The sequence below is a fragment of the Callospermophilus lateralis genome, unplaced genomic scaffold, assembly GCF_048772815.1.
Source record: "Callospermophilus lateralis isolate mCalLat2 unplaced genomic scaffold, mCalLat2.hap1 Scaffold_246, whole genome shotgun sequence".
NCBI classification, from domain to species: Eukaryota; Metazoa; Chordata; class Mammalia; order Rodentia; family Sciuridae; genus Callospermophilus; species Callospermophilus lateralis.
Genome location: NW_027513304.1, coordinates 231,857 through 250,052, shown reverse-complemented (window position 1 = coordinate 250,052; position 18,196 = coordinate 231,857). Strand labels below are relative to the sequence as shown.

Genomic DNA, 18,196 nt, shown 5'->3' with positions numbered 1-18,196 from the left:
ATTTTTTCTATGTGATGCTGAGGATCAAACCCAGTGCCTTAAAATCAATGTTTTCCAATGCATATATTTGTTTTACTACTCATTTGGGTGTGAACAATCTATTAATCATACATAATTTTTGAGAAACCTATAGGATCACTTAATAAAAACCCAAACAAACTCATTATGCAATACTAAACCTAACATTACCACCAGAATTGGAGCTATTTCCAATCCATGCCTGTATATTAATATGAGATTACATGTACACTTAAAACATAATTCATTTTTTTAAATTTGTAAGAAATATATTATGTATAAGTCCTGAGTTATATTCATGAATCAACTGGAAAAAAATTAGTAAACATATATATTTCCCTATCAAAACACCATAGTTATCAAAGTTTTTAAGAGGTGTAGTGAAAAAAAATGCATGTTATCTGATATTCATATTCATTTCATAACAGTAATGTGACTGACAGATAATTCAATATGAATCCTCAACTTATGTTAATACCAAAATTGAATTTGTAGGACATTTCAGTATACCTATGAACTCCTATGTGTTTCTTGAGTAAAACATTGAATATTCAATGCCAATTGTGACTGTAGATTTTGTGTCTTCTTCATCTTCTATATTCTGCTATTCTCCATTTAAAAATACTAATAATCATATAACATATGAGATACATTTCTATATCTCAGAACTTATATATTTTTATCAAATTTCATACATATTTTCCAATGTACCTGCTTATGGATTCTCATGGGGGCTGACATTATCATTCACTACATCACTCAAAACCTACTGTGAATGATAATTCATTATTAAGCCTAAACTCTTTGTTCTCCCCAATAAACCTACATACTGTGCACATTTAAGTGGATGTTGACTAAGACATTACATTATTAATGGTACACTTACTGTGTCATCATTTATTGACTTATAGGATACATCATTGCATCACAGAATTTATATATATATATATACACACACTCTCACACACACATACTATGTATCCAAATTCCCCTCCTAATGTCCTTCTGTGATTCAGATCATACATGATGTTATGTTTTGGTCTAATTTTTTCACTGATACATTCTTATGTATATTCATGTTTCCCAATACTGATATTTTTCCTCTAGAACGACTCCTCACCCAACTCAAAATTTCATGTTAACTCTAAGTTTATTCTATTAACTCAATTGAATTTCACAGTATATATAGAGTTGATGTTGCACGATCTCTTGGCAAAACTCAAACAACCTTATTGTACAATACTAAACCTAATATTACCTCAAGACTTAGAGCTATTTTGAACCCATGTCTCTACATGAATATCAGATTCCATGTGTATTTAAAACATAACTTAAATTTTCCTGTTTAAATTTGCATGAAATATATTATGTATTCGTCCTGGGATACATTCAGAAAATCCTTACAATATGTCCCCATTGAGTCATGTGCTAGTACCAATTTTCAGCAGCTAGCAAGAGCCAACCTTTAACTTTTCATGAGTTTTACAAATCAGTGTTAAAATATAGTCATTGGGCTGGGGATGTGGCTCAAGCATTAGCCCGCTCGCCCGGCATGCATGCGGCTGGGTTCGATCCTCAGCACCACATACAAACAAAGATGTTGTGTCCACCGAAGAATAAAATAAATAAATAAATATTAAAAGAATGCACTGCCTGATACCCTTCATCTTTAAAAAAAATAAAAATAAAAAAATAGAATATAGTTATTATTTGAAATTAAATTATGACTCCAACATTTGTGGCTGATGAACAAGCACGTTTGGCACAGTGTTTGCTGCAAGCTGACCTACCTCTGGAGCACAGGCTTGGACTTATCTGGCTTGGGATCGGATGTCCTGACTTGGTGCTTCTGAATGCCCTGGAAACCCAGTGCCCAGACCTTCCCGCAGGGTTTTGAGGACTCAGCCCCACCCCCACCAGCGCATCTCCCACCTAGCTGCAGGGCAGCATCTTTACAGCTGCATCACGCTGCGGTCCCACACTGGAGTCCTGAATACCAGCAGCCACCCTACTTTCCACCGCCCTAGCAGCAGTTGGCTTACACTCAGTCCGTGGATCCCTACTCACATTTGAGTAAAGCCTATGCTGCAGCCATTAGCCCCCTGCACCAGCCTGTGGCCACCAACAGTCAGCAATGGTCCTGGCCTGGCCGCCAGAGTCAGGAGGGGGCCGCCCTGCCTTTACAACTAGGGCGCCTGGCCGGCCTGCTTCCTCAACTCTCTGGGATAGAGGAAGTGCTGTGGGCGTCCTCGGGGTTGCCTACAGCTGCTCAGATCTGCTGATGCCCCACATGCACACCCTGAATGCTACAGGCCTGGCAAAGAACCTGAGGCTCCACAACATGGCTCACCAGATAGAAGAGGTGAAGAATGTCAACCCAAACCTGCCTGGGCATGATCAGACGGCAATCTGCAAAGGTCCCATTTTCCATGGCTTAAAACCCCCTGAGTCTCCCCTGTCAGAAGGAGCTGGTGATAGCCCTGATGAATCCTATGAAGTCTTCTGCTCGGTTCTGGGAAGATTGTCTCTCTTCAGCTCCACATCCAAATGTAAGTGACTGTGGCTGAAGTGCAGAGGTGATTGTCATTTTCTGAATGCTTAAAGGCCTCTCTGCTGGGAGGTGTTTTCAAAAAACAAAGCCCAAAACTGGCTGATAGTTGTGGGAAAAGTTGGACAAGACTGGCCTGAAACTTCCAGCTGGGAGACAGAAAGCTGCTCTTGTGATCCTCCTGACATTCTTGGTGGAAGGAAAAGCTGTTCACTTGGCTTGGGGCTTTGCATAGGGCTGTGAAGTGGAGTTTTCTAGTAAGCCAGTGGCCTAATATTTAACCAGGCCTTACCTAGGAGAGTAAACCAAGATGGCAACAAGAAAGAATAACACTGTGGGAGGCTCAGCAAGTTTGTAAAGAATTCAAGGACCTTCTCAATCAAGACCAAACACACAATGGCAACAAAAGGCACTCCCTGGTCTTAGAAACCTACAAACAGAACTGCTTGTCTTATTTTAGCCTGATTACCCACGGGTTTGGCAGCCATGTCATCTGTACTCCTGTGTCTGGGGTGCAGAACTACATCAAAGAAGCCCTGATTCTCATAGACAAATCCTATATTAACCCCAGAGACCAGAGTCCAGCAGATTCTAATAAGACTCTGGAGAAAATTGAGAAGCAGAGGGAGTAAAACGGAGGTGAGCACAGGGCCAGAGGGGAAAGGACAGAGGAATCCATCTCCACTGGGACAGACTGGAGGCACCCTTGCTGGGGGAGGAGATTCCAACCCCTCTTATCCAACTATCCAAAGTCCTCTGTCACTTGAGGCATGCAGGATCTTGACCTGCCCTCTGGGATCCCTGCAGATTCTCTAGCACTGCAGTGTCTGTCCTTGAACACATTATCCCAAGGTGACAAGTATTGGTTTTTGTTTTGTTTTTAATTGTTCAGCCTTTATTTTTTGGAACCCCATCCCTCCTTTCTCTGAAAGTGGTGCTACAGAGTTTTAGAACCTTCTCATAAGTTCCCCAGGGCTGACAAGAAATCATACGCCTAGCTGTTGAAAGTTTAGATTAATGATATTCAGATTATCTACCTACCTCGGTGATGGTGCACTCCAGGAGGAGGCAAAGGTACCATGTGCTCTGCTGCCAGTGAGCAGGTGCTACATTGGGGCAAACCCGGTGCACAGAGGGGCCTTCTTGTTGTAGGAAACTTGTAGGAACAATTTCTACTGACATTTCATTTTTATTTTGTCTGTTTTTTTTTTTAACTTTGAAAGTTAACTCTTTAAATGGGTGACTCTTTGGAGTGACACATTCCTGTAAGGAATTGAAAGTTTTATTTGCATATTTATTTCAGATCTTGATTTTTCAAGTAAACTTGAAATGGGTGAGAACTAAGCATTTGCTGCTGCCTGTCACCCCTCAAACCCCTGTGGAGGCTCTGGATTTTGAGAAACAGTGTGTTGAGTGTACAGACTTATTTATGCATAGTTTAATGGCATCTGTAAATACTGGTGCACTACTTACAAGTTTTTGAGAAATAGGATTCGATTTTAATATTAACTTTTAATTAATAAAAGTTAATATTATTATTTTAATGGTGGTGGGGTAATTTATAACATGTCTTTAAATTTTATTAATCTGTACACAGGGTATGAAGAAGCAAGAGAATACACAGTTTTGTTCTTGGTTTAGAAGATTCTGTTTAATCAGGGATCTCTGTTCAGAAAGCAATAACTTCATATCTCGTTCTTGTGAGGCTCATTCACTGTAAGGTGAATGTGTGTTATACTTGATATGGATAAAATGGAGGTTTAGAATTGAACTCCCTGCATGTAAATATTCCTCAAAGCAAAGTGTGCATATGATACCTGTATAATAAAAGTATTCTTGATAGAATCTGTGCAAAAATAAAAAAAGTAAAATTAAATTATGTAAATGTGAAACTAATCAAATCATATTAAAAATACAGGTAATCAATTATCAAAACTCACCACTTTTGCTTTTTTATGGTGTCTTGCTATGCTCCCTGCACTTCAGGCTGTTTATGTGTCTTCTGTGTGTGTGGGATAGAAGTGTTCCATGGTGTGTGATTGTGTGCCTTCCAGTCACATCACACTGACTCGGCCATGATGGGAATAGTTATAATAAAATAATTACAAAGACTGGAAACTAGGGCTTTTATTTTCCTTATTAGTCTATTGTCAGGCAAAGACTAATAGGCTTATGACCAAGATGGTTCAAATTCTTACCTCTTAACTAAATAAGAAATGAGAGAAGGAAGGAAGAGGAGAAAGGAGAGCTTCTCCCAGTGTGCTAACCTTCATATGTTGGTTTTCTCTGCAGACATCTATGATGCTCTGCTGGCCTCTGCCTTGCCTTGGGTGTCCTTCAGCAGCTCTTCAGAGATGTCCAGTAGCCATGGCCTTGGCTTTGCAAGTCTAAATCAGCAAATGGTGAGTCAGCTGTTGTCTCTGCTCCTTCCTCAGAGAGAGCTTACATCTTTATTTCTGTTCCTATAGCTCAAAAATTAATTATTTGAGTTTTAATGAAATTGAAGAAATTGGAAATTTCATGTTTTTATTTATTTTAAATTTATTTTTATTTTATTTGAATAAATTTCTTCCTTATTGGTTGCTAGTAAATACTCATAAAGTAAATTTAGTCAGAATGGAATTATTGGAGCTATTCATTATTTCCAGTTCTACCAAATCTTTTTAGTTTGAGAATAGACTATGAAAAGGTTACTATTCCAGTGAGCTGATCATGAAAAACTAAAATATATAAATAAGTAAAAGAGCAAATGTCAGAGCCAATGGGATTAGTCAGCAGGCCACCACACAGTATCTCTGTGATGAAAAGAGTCCATGGCTGCCTGATGGGCAATGAGCACCATCCTGGGACATCATATGAGAGGAAGCCAGGGGAAGGTTGTTCTGATAGTAGGGATTTCCTTCCCAGGTAGTATGAAGGAAGCTGTGAACTTGCTTTTTGGAGATGTATCATTCCATCTTAGGACTCCAGTATCATTGAGTAAATTACTTTTTTCTGTTGCACAAATAGTAGTTCAGAGGATTAAATAAGTTAATACAATTAAAGATAAATCTTTCTACAAAATTCTAAAGAGGTAGACTGATTTTTCTGTGAAAGGTGAGTTAATTCATTCAGGAAGTACAACTTAATATAAGCTCTACCCCTTCTAAGTACATCATTGTAAGTATTGGTGATGTAGCCTGGAGTTGAGTATTTTCTCCCTTTATGTAATATTCCAAAGATCTGGGTGAAAGTACAGCCTTGAGTTTCTTTATCCCTTTAAAATCAAGCATGATGCTTATTTATCAGATACATTGATAGGAAACAGTCGATACAAGAGGAAAACCCAGAACGTGATATTTAAATATAAAATATCTAAATTGTCCATGATTGTCCTCTCTCATTTTTTAAATGTGCAGGAGCATTCTGTGGCCTGAGAGTTAGACTTCAAATCTCATTCAATATATTGAAAAATATACTGTCATTGAAACCAGAGTTCATCTATTATTTACATTATCAAATTAACATTTTTTGGTCTGGTGATTAATCCAATACCATATTAACACCTAAATTTTTCAGTGGTTGCAAAGATTATAATAACTAAATAAACACTCAACTTTTTATTTTGTTTTTAAAAATTTTTAAATTTATTTTTTAAATAATGATAGCAGAAAACATTACAATTTTTATTGCACATATACAGCACAATTTTTCATCTCAAGTTGTATATAAAATATGTTCACCCTAATTTGTGTCTTCATACATGTACTTTGGATAATGATTTCCATCACATTCCACCATCCTTGATAACCTCCTGCCTCTTCCCTTCTCCTCCTACCCCACTGTCCTATCTAGAGTTCATCTATTCCTCCCATGCTCCCCCTCCCTACCCAACTATGAATCAGCCTCCTTATATTAGAGAAAATATTTGGCATTTGTTTGGGGGGATTAGCTAACTTCACTTAGCATTATCTTCTCCAATACCATCCATTCACCTGCAAATGCTATGATTTTATTCTCTTATTGCTGAGTAATATTCCATTGTGTATATATGCCACATTTTTTGTCCATTCATTTACTGAAGGGTCAATTCAATTATTTTAAAAAAGCCCAATGGTCTTGCATGTTGTGTTTCTGATCTGCAGAGACAAAAACCTGTTATGATTCAGGTTTCCCTGCAGTAGGTACTTTGGAGGTCATAAACATATAGACGAAAAAGTCTTCTAGTTTCAAATCTACTTATTTCCATTACTAATAATTCTAAAAAGTTAACATCTCAGAATATGATAAGTAGTCATTACAAAATGGTAGTACTAAATTCACCATGTATATTTAGATTACTTTCACTGCATATTTAAGTTAATTTTTCCTAAGAGAGTAGCATTCAGCTGATTAGGTTTAGTGTTTATAGTTGCAACTCTAATTGCATGTAATGTGTGTTTCAATGAATATTCCTTGATATTGCTACCAAACTTCATGCTCATTCCTGAAGTGTGATTTACAAAGCTTAATGTATCAATACTTCTTCTGAAAGATTATTTATGTGTTTTCTGTTTTATGTGTATGATTTTTCTTTTATACTAATGCATTTTATTTATTTCTGTATTTGTGTTGTTTTCTATTGATTTTTGAAAAGTAATAAAGTATTTTTTAGGAACACTTTTATGACAAATAAAGGAAAGGGGTCTTAAGAACTGTACCGGGAAGGCTGAGTATCAATGTCTGGGCAGGTTCAGGTGTTTACAGGGACCAAAGACAGAGAGGAAGTTCCCAAGGGGCTGAGCATCAAAGCAAGTGATCTTGTGGCCATATTTGAGTCAGTGATTTTTTTGAGTTTCTTACTGGAAGAGAAAAAGTATTGTAGCGATAGTAATGGATTTGTATTATCATTCAACATAGAATCAAATGTTCTTAAAGTTCATTTTTTTTTTATTTATACATGACAGTAGAATATATTTTAACATATAAAAGCAGAGTACAATTTCCCATTCTTTTGGTTGTACATGATGTGGAATTACATTGGTCGTGTATTCATCTTTGAACATAGGAAAGTGATGTCAGATTCATTCTAGAATCTTCCCTATTCCCATTCCCCCTCCCTTCCCTTCATTCCCCTTTATCTAATCCAAAGTACTTCTATTCTCCCCCTACCCTAATGTGAGTTAGCATCCACATGTCAGAGAGAACATTTGCCCTTTTTTTTTTTTTTTTTTTTTTTTTTGCGGGGAGGACTGGCTTATTTCACTTAGCATGATAGTCTCTAGTTTCATCCATATATTTGGCTAATGCCATAATTTCATTTCTCTTTATGGCTTAGTAATATTCCATTGTGTATATATAATACATTTTAAGAGTTTATTTTTAAAAGCTCTGCTTGTGGTGATTCTTCTGGAATTCCCATTTAAAGCCTGAGGGTAGGTTCCAGGTATACATTTAATAGAGTGGCCCTGACATGATATGCCTTACATTTTTATTTCAAGAAACATAAACTGTTTAAAAGTTAACATCTCACAATGCCTCCCCTAAAGTTTTTTAAATTGATAGATTTTTAAAATACCTTCATTTTGTTTATTTATATTTATGTGGTGCTGAGGACTGAACACAGTGCCTCACACAGGTGAGGCAAGCGCTCTACCACTGAGCCACAACCCCAGCCCCAAAATTGATAGATTTTAAGAAGTACAACTTATTCCCAATTAAGAAAATTCATGTCATGAGATACAGGTAAAATTCCTTTATTTAAAGAGACACTTTTTATTGTTGTTTACTTTCAGGACAAGTTTAACTGTAATTAAATATCTGTTCAATTTTAATGCCTTGAACATGACTATCTTTTTGCACCAAAATATTTTCCTCTTTAATTAGGGGTTATAAGTTTACTTATTTGGATTCCCCATTAAAGAAGTACTCTCAATTATAGCTTTTGACCAGAAATGCATATCTAAGGCATTGTTACTGAGATGTATTTGGACTGACATGGTCCAACAAGAATCATATTCTTGCAATTTTTTAAATTATCTATTATTTTTTATTAGTTGCTCATGACAATGCAATGATCTTGACATATCATACATTTTAATCAAATGGGGTATAATTTCTCATTTTTTCCAAGTGTACAGGTTGCAGAATCACATGAGTTATACGGCCAGGTATATACATACAGCAACACTAGTGACTATTTTATTCTTCTGCCTTTCCTATCCCCCCTTCCCTTCCTCTCTCCTCCCATCACCACTCTCTACACAATCAAATGTGATACATTTCTCTTCCCCCCTCACATCATCATACATGTGTTTTGTATAATGATGAGCGTCTTCTTCCACCTTTCGTGCAATTGATACAGGTGAAATTTCTAATAAAATTGGATTTGACTGTTTATTTTGTTGCTATCAAAATTAAATTTGTATTTTCTAAAATTAAGAGTTAGTATGTTTCACATAAAAACAGATTGCTGAATATGCGTTCTAAATAAAAAACATGCTATAATATTAATTTTCACTTTTTCTTTTCAAAATCGTTCTTAAGAAACTTTTTACTCCACATTTATCCAGTTAAATGTTAAAAAATAAAAAATAAAAAAAAACAACACAAAAAACTATCTCTATATAAACTTTCACTCCACATTTTGCTTGTTCATGGACTCTAGGGACCATTGATAAAGCTGACTTATAGCATTCAGATGCTGGTGCCTTCCAGCCTCATTGGCACCTTCTCATTCTGTCAGTCATGGGGGCTGTAGGTGCAGACCTAGATATCAGAGCCATGATCTTGGCAGAGGTGGTTGAAATTGACTAGAAAATCATACCAGTGTTTTTTTTTTCTTTTCTAATTCCCCAAGTGCTTGCATAAATGCTCTTTTCCAGGAAAGGACTGCTTTGTTCATAACTCAGATGCTGAAATTGTGAGCTCTAAAGCTGAAAGTGGCCACGTGCATTTGTGATCCCATTGGAGACAGTGGAAATTGTAAACTTCTTTGATTGCAACTGAATCAAAAGTGGCATTGAGAATGCAGTATCAATTTTTGTTTTTGCAAAACAAAAGTAGATAGAGACATATGGAACTGATTTGTTTGTTCCTCTTTTCCTTGTAATTCTCACCCTTACCAATGCCATTGAATATGTGTCCACAGAACATGGACTGCACTCATCTGCCTTCATTTCCCTTTATCTAATCCAAAGTACTTCTATTCTCCCCTTACCCCATTGTGAGTTAGCATAAGCTAATCTGTGTTATGCATTCTGTAGAAACTGTACTTTGAATTTTGTATTTTAACATTTTTACCTCATATGTTTGTGGATCCAGGAAAATATTTGCCTAATACTTCCAATACTAGTCATTGCCAAGCATTTTATAAACTCTTGTTAACACTAAGATACTTATTTCTCACTTCCATACAGTTAGTAGTATATACATTTATGTTATGGGCATCAGGAAGATAAATAAGAAAATAAAAATGATTAGATAAGGGAAAATATTTAAATTTGTCCGTAAGATACTAAATAGCTTTTTACAACATGAATATTTACAATTTCAATTCTGAAATTTCCCAAATAGTGTATGATATAAAATTTATTGGCTTTTAATTCAAGAAATGTTTTCTAAAAACTTAAAAGAGTAAATGATAATTTAAAATATCTGAAAGTATGTCAATCTCTGATACAAATCAGAATATTACTAAATATTCAATGTGAATCTTACCCTCATATTTTTTCCATAGAACCTAGGTTTGTTTTCTGTTTTATTATGTTTTTTTTTTTTATTTTCATCATTATGCACAGGCAGATGCCTAATGGAATTGGCCTATGTTCCATCAAGTAGGTCAATTCAAATCACAGCAAAGGGACTTGCAAACTAGATTTCTATAAGATGAATGAAATACAGGGATGATTTTGCCTTTGCACATCAGATATTTAATTCTATTTACTTTTTTAAAAATTTTAGACCTATGAGGGCAAAGAAATTTTTTATTTTTAAGCTAACATTATGTTTTGTCCTGAGATAAAAAGGGTTTTTGTTTGTTTGTTTGTTTTTAACCCTGCAAGATGCACTATGGGTATGAAGTGCTGTGGACAGGCCAAAGGTAAAAATGTGTGTTTTCAATATGTTCATGTGCTAGCACAGAGCCCTTTCTTGGCAGTTACATAGCTTTATTTAGTCAGCTTTTACAAACTGCAAAATGGTAGCATGGGGAAGCACCTTGAACCAACAAGGTTTGTACAGAATCTTCCCTGGAGTAATTATATGGAAGGTAAACATTCATCTGCTCTTGTTCTTTTCTGCTCCTCCTCTAGTTTAAGAGCCTCCATATTCTCCATAGAGCTTAAGTTACCAGATGAGATAAACAGAATAAACCGGCCAGGTTTGTGTAGTCAGCAGCCTTCGGAGAGGCAGTGTTAGGTGTGACTTTGTCTTCAACTATGTCAAATTATAGAAGTACCCTCAGAATCTGGACTCTGCTGGACTCAGTTGCCTGTTTTGGATGGTTGAACACTTTCCAGGAATGCTTTGATTTATTAGTGCTGTTCCTTCCTTGCAAAATGGTATTTGGATGCATAGGACAGTCTCCTGCTTTTGTGGAACTGTATGATAGGAGGAGACATCATGGTATACATCAACTCCTCATACTGGTCCTTGGCTCTTGCTTGTGCTGAGGAAGTTTGCCTGGCCTTAACCATGAAGACTAATTAATTACATCTTCTCCTGAAGCCTGTGGTGGACTTTCTAAGTGTTCCCAGGGAGCAGTCATCATCCTGTGCTGAATGTGTCCAATGTCATTTGGCTTTTTGCTGATGGTGGGGCCTCCCTGAAGTCTGTGAGTTTCATTTATGGCCTGAGCAGAAAGTCAGGGCCTGGATTATGTTTACTTTGCCACTGTCATGTTGACCTTTTGTTTAGATTCTGTTAGACTCAGCTTACTTCTTTGCCTCCTTTTGATGACCTTTTGATGGAAATTCTGAGTCACTCTGAGCCAGTGGAAAAAAGTACTGATTAGTTTGTCCTGGCAGTTTAGGCTCAGAACTGACCTATCAGCTCAGCTGCAACAACTAGTCACTTTGTCCAGTGAAACCACAGAGTGCATGGAAAATGAAAGCTTTACATGACCAGGGAGTGTAAAACCAGGAACTGCAGACTGTCTCTGACTTGGCATGGTCCAACATGTGATTTTTTAGCTTTACTATGGTGTGATAGTGATTTGCATTCTGTAGAAACTGTACTTTGAATTTTATATTTTAACATTTCTTGGGCCACATGATCTTATATTAAGTTTGAACAACCTGTCCTCTATAGCATATTGTGGTATTTGATAGGTTAGGTGTACTTAATGCATTTTTCCATTTATAATGTTTTTAGATGATGAGTTCACCACTTTGCAATGCCATGTTAAGTGAAGGAATATTAGTATTTGGAAAAGGGTGGTAATGGCTGATGACCACTTTGCCCCTACAAGATCATATCCCTAAATTCCATAGGGAAACAAAGCAAAAGCAAAAGCCTGCCTGTAAGCTTCTCATATTTCTCTGACTTTTATGATCTTCTCGGCCTTTGTTACTGAGCAAGGAGTGTGGATTACTTTCAGACCATGTGTTAGGCATTTCTTTCTCCTGAGCAGCCCAAAGTCATCACATCCTACTTTCCTCTTTTCTGAATTGTTTATACTCTCCCTGGATTATCTGGGACTTAATATACAATGATCCCTGGCAAACAGCAATAACTAAAGGTGAGGAATGACAATTAGAGCAGCTTATTTCAAAATTATTTCTGTGTATATGATCTGTATGATTAGTATATCATGGTGACCACAATTTTTCCTTGAAACTTTTCCAATCATCTTAGAGTAAGTAGTACCTAAGGCTCACTTGGTACCTTCCCAAATGTTGCTGGGAGGCCTTCTTGGGACCAACCACATTCTAACCTAGTTGGGTAGCAAATTCTATTTCTTTTCTTTTTCAAAATAACTATTTTTATTTTTTTTAGCTTCTTATATTATTCCTGATACACTGCAGTACATTAAGAATATTAGTGTGTGCTCTCTTTATAACCAAGGTGTCTTTGTTTACTTAACCTGTTTATGAATGAAATGCTTGTCCCTTTGGAGGTGTATTTTGCCCATGGCAAACAACTGCTTTGCCTCTTCTGGGGAATGAGAGATTCCCCTTTTCCCCATTCAGGGATCCTGGTAAAAGGCCTACCAACAAGGAGGGCCTTCATTCCTGGCCAAAGGCTGAGGTTGAATTAGTGACCTTTCATGAGGCAATTTGGATCACTACAGTGCATGAATCCTTTTTAAATCAAAGCACATGGGATTCCTAAATAGCAGGTCTAATTTGTAGCATAGCAATTGCTCCAGACTAATGGAATGTCTCATTTTGCTGAAAGTTAGTGGAGACCTTCCTGAGTAGGGGTTGACTATATTATTGTTTCTGGGACTCCCTCATCTCTCTTCCCCATAATCATTGGAGTTTGACTCCTATGATGTTGCTCCATGGAAATAAGGTCAAATATCACACTACGGGGACACATGCCCCCTCTTGGAATGTTCTTTATCAGTGGAATTCACCATTTGTGAAACTTGGACTTCCTCTATTTTGCATGTGTATTAGAGCAATATATATCCTATGACAGGGAATCTACTTGTGCCTCTTCTCTCCCAAGACCCTCACAGCACATTTACAAATTGCAGTTAATTAACCTATCATAGTATCCTTAAAGAAAATGTTTTTTCCATCAATGGGATTTCTTTCCCAGAATCATTTGGCAGACCATACCAATAAATAGAGCATTTAGTTCTCATGAAATTATTTCTGAGGGCCTCACCCTTGAATTTCCTGCCATGGATATATACTACATTTAATTTTTGATAAAAAATAGTGACTAACTAACTTCATTAGAAAAAGTAACAGAGAGCTTTCAGCATTTGGGGTATCTGGCCTTTTGCTTTGCTGGGCAGACTACTAATTGTTATAAGGACAACAAAGGGACATGCTACTGTTCTGATCTCCTGTGTGGCAATATGAAGTCTTATGTATTGAGGTAACTCAGAGGACCTCTGGAAGATGCACACAGATGCTTTCATTGACCCTGATCAGATCTCTGAATAACACCTCACAAATGTGAGGATTTTACATGATAAAATCAGCTTGGTGGCATAACTTATTCATGCATAAATTACATACTGTATATATTCAGATTGTCTATAGGCTTTCTAAGCAATTCTAACTTTATTTTTAATGTGAAAAGTTACCAGAACTGTTTTAGAATTTGTCAGTAAAGAACTTCCAACAACTAAGACCTGAAAGCAACAGATCAAAACAGATCTTCAAAATGTCATGGTGCCTCTCTGGCCTCTTTCCTTTCAACTTGTCCAGGAGACTGTGCACATGAAAAAACAGAGTAACATACAATAGTGGCAATTTTTTTTTTTATGTAGGAAGAGCTACATAAGTGCGTATCAAATGCCAAAAGGCACTGGAAGCTGTCGCTGGGGATTGTACCCACAAAACTTCAGGAAGCTAGTGGTGACCTCTCAAGCTGAGTTCCCAAACCAGGCTCCTTTGCCCACCATACAGCATGCCAGTCAGTGAAATGAGTTTTGTAAAGGAGCAAGAGTTTATCCACAAGGTAGCCAAACATGAAGATGGGAAGCCTAAGTCTCATATTGACCTCCTGAGAACAGGGTTTGAGGACATTTATGGGATATGGAAACAGGGTATTTAAGGCATGGGCATGATTGGAGGTGAGGTAATCAGTGGTTTTTATAGGTGTAATTAACATTCATGGCTCTTCCTGGGTTGTGTGTTCAGAAAATGTCAGCATTAGCATGATATGAGGGTGGAGCTTTGGCCTTTTAACATCAATAGGACACCCATTACATACCTGAACAGGCCCATGGAAAGAGTCCTTTATAAAAAAAACAAACAAAAAACAAAACAAAATAAAAAACAGCCTTCTCATGCCTGAAAAGAAACCTAGGTAACTATTATCATTATAAAGCCTGTGCCAGGGGTTACTGGCTACAGCAAGGCTAGTAGGAGACTAATATTATTTTGCTAAACTGAGTGACCTTCAGAGTTAGTGATTTTTAAAGGAAATGAAAAGAAGTAACTAAGCAAGGAGAATAGGGTCTCAGAGTCAGAGAAGTACAAAGGCTTGATTAGTTTAAGTGAGAGTAGGCTAGCTGTGTTTGCTATAGGCAAGTAATTGTCAAATTTAGAGTTCTTTCTTCCCTTGAAGACTTGGGAGAAAAATTCTTCTGATGATTAAGTTCTTGAGAATGAAGTGAGTGGGGAATAGGAGGTTGACCTTGATGGAGGCTTTGTGCTTCAGAAGACACATATTTACCATTGTAGGTCGTTCTTTTACTACATGCCCAAGGGATGATTGTGGCCCATCTAGTAAGGGTTGGATTTTAAATATACTTTAATTGCCTCAGTATTACTGACATTTAATGAACATCTCAGTTTGACCAATATAAACATATTTTCAATTTATTTTTGAGTTGCTTATTTGCACAGCCACTATAGAGTATGTATGCATTTCATTAGAAACTGTTTTACCATTAGGTTTCTGAGTGTGATTTTTTTTTAATTATGTATGCACTTTTTGGGAAATTGCACACCAGCTCAGGCTTCTGAAAAATTTCAATAAGCATGGGGAAAGGAGTCAGAGCATACCTCGATGGCTCTAGAGATAAGACTGCATTTTCTTCACCCTGGTAGCTAGAAAGCTTGCATATAGATAACTGGAATTGTTCACTGAGGAATCAAAGCTAAAGTAAATACTTTTGTAAATTCCAGGGTTATGTTCAAAATCTCAGGTGTAAATCCCAGAGATCTCTGAGAGAGTGAGCAAGCAGCATGCATCCAGCTGCCTGCATCTTCATGTGAATACTGCTTATTCTCTGCCCTCCAACTCACACTGATTATCTAGAAACACAAAAGAGACACCTGTGAATTCAGATGCAGTTAAGTGAGGAAAGAAACAGAGCTGGTTCCTATGCCATTAGAAAAAATGTTAACAGTGATTTGGGGGATAACTTACCTTGGCTACAGTTCCAATTTAGCATTTATTTGAGTGACATTGGGATGCCCTGAAGTTGGGCAAATCTTTTAATTTATCTGTGCTCTCATGCTTGTTAGTGCTTGCTTTGCAGGCACAAGGCCCTGGATTCAATCCCAGTACCACACACACACACACACACACACACACAAATGAGAAAGCATTCACTTATTTTCACCTTTTATCTCTGAGTATTTTTTTTTCTCTTGAAAAAGCTGACACTCCAACAGTCTTTAGGGCAGTGTATTCACAGGGGCCACGACAGCATTGATCAGTGTAATCATCTTTGGCCCGAATAATGAAGGCAGGGCAAGTCCTGAGCTTTTCACATGATTGTTGCTAGTTTAGTTTTCTTCATCATCTCATCTTCTTCTGCAAATTATTCAGTATTTTTTAGTTACCTCCTGAGGAACCTGTAGTAAAGCTGGCAATGACTGATGACTAAGTCATGGAATTGCTGCAAATTGCAGCACTTGGTGTGACCTCTTGATGTAATTGCCATGAGGGCAGCAATATCTGGTGCAGGCAGCCTGACTTTCTTTCATCAAGTGGTTGTACCTGGAGGGGAATTATTAGGCACTTCACACATCTTCTTATTGTATCTTCACACAATCCTAAAATAAACTTATCCTAATTTCTTATAGGGGGGAACAATGTTTCTGTGGAAGATGGCTTCCCAGACTTTTGAAGCTTGCTCTGTGCATTTGGGGCCCTGTGGACATGTTTTCATTTCTATAAATAGATTTTTGTTGTTGATGCTTTTGTTTTGTTTATTCTTCCAAGCTTTCTTTGAAGAGACTGAAGATGGTGAAGAGGAGGCAAGAGACAAGTAGCTAATGCTGTGGGCAGTGGGAGAGCTGTGGTGACAGAAATAGGTAGTTAACAAAATTTAAAAATAAAGTTGTGTTAATAAGATGTTCATTTCCTCTTACCCATGAAGAAATGCAAGATACAACAGTGTGCTACACAAAACATTTTCCATAACCCTTGCATAGAACAGTATTTTCCCAAAGGTACCATAGTAAAAACTGCTTTCATTTTAAATTTGTGCATCTTGTTTGAAATTTCAGATTAAAATGTAAATAGCATATGAGATCGATGATATCACAGCATAGCAAGAGCATAAAACTAAAGAAAGAGAATTATGAAAAGAACAAAAGAAATTAACATAGCTGAATGCCTGGGGGATGCCAGAACCCATGCTCTGTGCTTTTTGCACATTTATTCACCAAATCCTCACATGGGCCCTGCTATGTAAGAATAAAGAAATTGTGTGAAAGATGACTCCAGTTGTACAGTGTAACACAGATCATTATGAAGTCACAGGCCATCAGCTGCAGGATCCACACAAAAACTGCCTTGTCAGAGCCAGCATGGGGGATTCAGGTCAGAAATGAAATTGTGACTGTGAAGTTAAGATGATTCAGCACGGGTATCCTCTTCCTCATTGCACACAGGAAGCAGTTTCTCTCAATGTAGGCAGGGGCATAAAATGACTAAACCCTTTCAGGGATGTTTCTATGAAATTAAGTCAGTGTCTAAAAGCATTTACTGTATTTCAGTTCTCCAAGAAATGACAATGCAAAAGGATTGTTTTTTGCAGGGCTATGGGCCTGTACAGGGCCTTGTGCATGCTAGGCAAGTACTGTACCACTGAGCTCTACTTCCAGCCCAGGATCAGTGCTTTAAGTTCCCTAAAGATACCATCTACACCACATGACACACCCACTGTTTTGAAATTAATCACAAGGAGATATTCACAGACGTGAACAGATGGTGTGTGCAAACTACTTATTTACTCATTCTTTGTTTAAAATATTTTTTAGTTGTTGATAGACCTTTAATTTATTTATTTGTATGTGGTGCTCAGGATTGAACCCACATGCTAGGCAAGTGCTCTGTCATTGAGCCACAACCGCAGCCTCCCACCCCATTGCCTCATTTTTTACAATCATCATTCAGCTCATGTAAATAGATGAGCACATGACACATCACTACACCTTCGTTTTATGGAATACTGGAATATACAGGCCTTTTCTGTTAAAAGAATGAAGTAAATATACTTATTGATAAACAAGCTTTAAGAAACTTTTGGTAAAGCACAGAAAAACAATGTACTACTATTGGGAGCTGCCACATAGGAAATGAGCACCCCTTAGCCTTGAGTGATGAGAATGTGGAGATGTGGCAAGCCAGCCATAGGCTGTGTGTATGTGAACTATGGACATCGAACACACAAAGTGGACTGAACTGTTGTTGTCCCTCTGTTCTTTGTTCTTTTCACTTGCTCTGCCATAATCCCCACACTCATAAGATGGGTGTGGCCTCCCTAGATGTGAGTCAACCTGCTGACAGCAGAAATCATGAGGCTAGATTCAACCCCCTGAACCCTGAACCTTTGCTTTATTTGAATGTCTTCTCTCCAATAAAAGGGTTCATCTCTCTCTCTCTCTCTCTCTCTCTCTCTCTCTCTCTCTCTCTTTCTCTTTCTCTCTCTCTCTCTCTCTCTCTCTCTTTCTCTTTCTCTCTCTCTCTCCCTCTCTCTCTCTCATTCTCTCTCTCTAATTTCATGGACCCCTAAGGTCAGAGAAACCA

At 37.4% G+C, this 18,196-nt stretch overlaps 1 pseudogene; it reads left to right on the top strand.

Moving 5' to 3' along the window:
• The first annotated feature begins 2,152 nt into the window (after positions 1 to 2,152).
• The window catches only part of LOC143410790 (semaphorin-4C-like), a 58,783-nt pseudogene continuing 42,739 nt past the window's right edge, over positions 2,153 to 18,196 (top strand).